Raw genomic sequence first — 3,610 nt, 5'->3', positions numbered from 1 at the left:
ATGGCAACATTCTATTTGACATTATACTATGATGATATAATTAAACCAGTGTAGACAGAAGAAAAATACTTCAAGTACAGGAAAAAGTAGAAAACAGAAAAAAGTCCAGTGTGACAACAACACTGTGGGAAGGAAGGGAAGAAGTTATGAGATAAGATTGTAAAGATGAACCTGATGCACATCTTATTTTATTTTATATCTTTATTTAGGCACCATGGTTACAAACATGTTTTAGTTGGGTTTCAGTCATAAAAAGTATGCCCCCCTTTACCAGTGCAGCCTTCTAACCCCCAAAGCCCCCAATCTTATTCCTCCCCCAGAGGAATAAGCCTGTATTTGAGACAAGCATTCTACTTCTCTCACTCATTGCCATTGTCATGGTAGTTGTCAGTGTCAGGGGTCTCAAACTCGAAGCCCTCGGGCTGCAAACGGCCCTACATACAACATTTTGTGGCCCTGCCCTAGAGGAATCTTTTTTTGTTTTGTTTTGTTTTAGTTGTTTCGGTCACACCCCCCAATGTTCAAGGCTTACTACTGACTTTGCACTCAAGGATCACCCAGATTTTGCCTCCTGCGGCCTCCAGGTAAATTGAGTTTGAGACCCCTGGCACTGTAGTTATTTCTCTAACTGCACTCACCAATCTTCATGGTGAGTTTCATACTATGGGCCAATCTCTATTATCTCTGGATGTTATTACCACACTGTCTTTTGTTTTTCTTAAATTCCACAGATGAGTGAGAGTGAGATTATTCTATCCTGATGTACATTTTTAAGAGATCATCTTCAGTTGTATGCAAAGAAAGTGCCTTACCCACTTTACCATTATACTATCTTTCTGACCCCCTGAATCTATGTTAGTAGGTCTCTAAAAGGACATTATTTGTGTGTGTGTGTGTGTGTGTGTGTGTGTGTGTGTGTGTGTGTATATATATATATAATATATATATATATATATAATATATATATATATATATATATATATCTGGAGACTGAACTCAGGGCCTTATGCATATAAGACACACTTTCTACTGCTGAGCCTCATTCCAGGCTTGCAACTATTATCTCAAGACAATAATAAGAAAGATTAGCTTTTCTATGCCAAAATTGAGAATTCTGTTACCATGGTACTCTTAAAAATCACAGAGAATTATCTTGATAGTTGAGGAAAAGGAAGAGGAGGATTGACAAAATAGTTTTGACATTTTTACTTCCTTAACAATCTGAGTGATATGATTTCCCTTCTTTAAGTAATGAGCACCTCAAATTCCATCCATGGACTTATTGGAAGAGTCTCTGAGCTCCAAAGGGCAATCTGTGCTCGAAATCTATTCTCCATAGTGAAAATTAAATGCAAATTTTAGAAATGGTTCATATTATTTTTTTGTTAACAAGCTTCACTGGCTTCCTCCAACACTTAAAATCCAGACAGGGCATTCCCCTCTTCAAAAAACCCTCGTAAAGACTGGGGACCAGGGACCAAATGGTCTCAGATGCATTGATAAGGAAATAAATAAGGACAGAACTAAATATCCCAGCCAAAGTCAATAATAGAATCAAGGGACCTAACTTGAACAATCTAAACTCAAAGAGGCCTGTTCCACTGGCAGACCAGTGCGCAAAGGGTGGTAGGATAGGATGCACTCTGGGGCCATTAGTGGAGGGAGATTAAGACCAGTGATGGGAAGGGTCCTGACTCATTGTATAACTGAAATTCAACTATGAAGGACTCTAGGTCACAATGGTTTTCATAAAATAAAATTTAAAAATAAAATAGGGAATATGATGGTAAGAAGTCTTAAAAACAAACAAAAATGACCTTCTTAAAATGTGCATCAGGTTCACCTTTGCAACCTTATCTCATAACTCCTTGCCTTCCTTCCCACAGTGCTGTTGCCACACGGGCCTTTGGTTTTGTTTGTTTGTTTGTTTGTTTTCCTGTACTTGTAGTATTTTTTTCTCCATCTACATTGGTTTGACATTATTATAGTATAATGTCAGATAGACCATTGCTATCTTATTTTATGTATAACATTTATTACTAGCTAATAATTTTCTGTTTGCTCATTTATTCACCGGTTAAGGATCTTGTCTCAATATCAGAAACACTGCTCTTTGATTCAATTACCAGTGACTCAACTATAATTAGAGCAGTGTTTGTCTCAAGCACCCTTTCACTAAGTATTTGCAGAGTCAGTAAATAAATAAGGTAGAGAAAAGTTGGCAGAATTGATAAGGGTCAAATTGATAAAAGTGGATGGAATTAGTAAGATGGGAGTTAGTGAGGAGGAAAAAGCTTGAGTGTGACATTTTACTTTTTCCTCTTTCCCAATGTTTATTGGTGATATTAAGCTTCCTTTTTATGTTTTTATCTGTTTTTCAAAATGTCTAAAATATACATATTTTACTGGAAATCCAGAGAAATGAAATAAAATGCAAATGATTTTAAATATTTATCAAGATTTGCTACTTTAGAGAATGCAAGCTTCCAAGTTCTTGCATAAATATTGTTATACAAAGGACCTAGTCATCATCTATTTAAGTAGAAAGCTTTATGTATATCATTACTTTGTTCCTTAATTTTTCTTTTTAAAATAAACTTATTAGAAGTACAAAAAGGGGGGCCGGGCAGTGGTGCTAGAGGTAAGGTGCCTGCCTTGCCTACGCTAGCCTAGGACGGACCGCGGTTCGATCCCCCGGTGTCCCATATGGTCCCCCGAGCCAGGAGCAACTTCTGAGCGCATAGCCAGGAGTAACCCCTGAGCGTCACCGGGTGTGGCCCAAAAACAAAAACAAAAACAAAAAAAAAAGAAATACAAAAAGGTCAGGCTCGGAGAGATAGCACAAAGGTGTTTGCCCTGCAAGCAGCCGATCCAGGACCAAAGGTGGTTGGTTCGAATCCCGGTGTCCCATATGGTCCCCCGTGCCTGCCAAGACCTATTTCTGAGCAGACAGCCAGGAGTAACCCCTGAGCACCGCCGGGTGTGGCCCAAAAAAACAAACAAACAAAAAAAAAAGTACAAAAAGGTCATACTTACCTGGTAGGGGAGATACCATGATCACGAAGGTGGTTTCCCCAGGGCGAAACATCCATTGTACTCCAGGTGTGCTGACCCCTGTGATTTCCACAAATGTGAGGAACTGAACTGCATAATTTGTGGTATTGAGGGACTGCATTTGTGCTCTCCGCTAAAAAAAAAAAAAAAAGTACAAAAAAGGTGCATGTGCTTTCAGCATAACATTTTTTTTTTTTAAATTTTATTGAGACCATTGTAAATTCCAAGTTTTTCACAGTTGTATTTCAGGCAAATAGGGACAGTGATTTGGGACCATTCCCACCGCCAGTGTTGATCTCCCTCTTCCAGAGTTCCCAGCATGCTTCTGCCACTCTTCCCAGCATGCAACACCTACCTCCACCCTTAGTCCCCTAGATTGCTGGTGTAATAGAACCCTTTTGTGTATAACTGTTGTAGTTTGGGTCTCTTGATTGTACCATCATTGACTTTGGCTTGGGTAGTATTTAGATCTGGCCTTATTTTTTTTAAAATCAATGTTCCTGAGACCACTTGGTCCCTGGATCCCATCCACTTTTTTTTTTAATTATTTTCTCAA

At 38.7% G+C, this 3,610-nt stretch overlaps 1 non-coding gene across 1 annotated transcript; it reads left to right on the top strand.

The window, feature by feature from the left end:
* The first annotated feature begins 3,028 nt into the window (after positions 1-3,028).
* On the top strand, positions 3,029-3,190 carry LOC125995153 (U1 spliceosomal RNA). The gene has a single exon (XR_007490743.1). It is a non-coding gene; the product is annotated as a U1 spliceosomal RNA (small nuclear RNA).
* Positions 3,191-3,610: the final 420 nt, after the last annotated feature.

Source organism: Suncus etruscus, chromosome 17 (genome assembly GCF_024139225.1).
Source record: "Suncus etruscus isolate mSunEtr1 chromosome 17, mSunEtr1.pri.cur, whole genome shotgun sequence".
Classification (NCBI taxonomy): domain Eukaryota; kingdom Metazoa; phylum Chordata; class Mammalia; order Eulipotyphla; family Soricidae; genus Suncus; species Suncus etruscus.
Note: the sequence above shows the minus strand (reverse complement) of the source record. Positions and strands in the feature narration are given on the sequence as shown.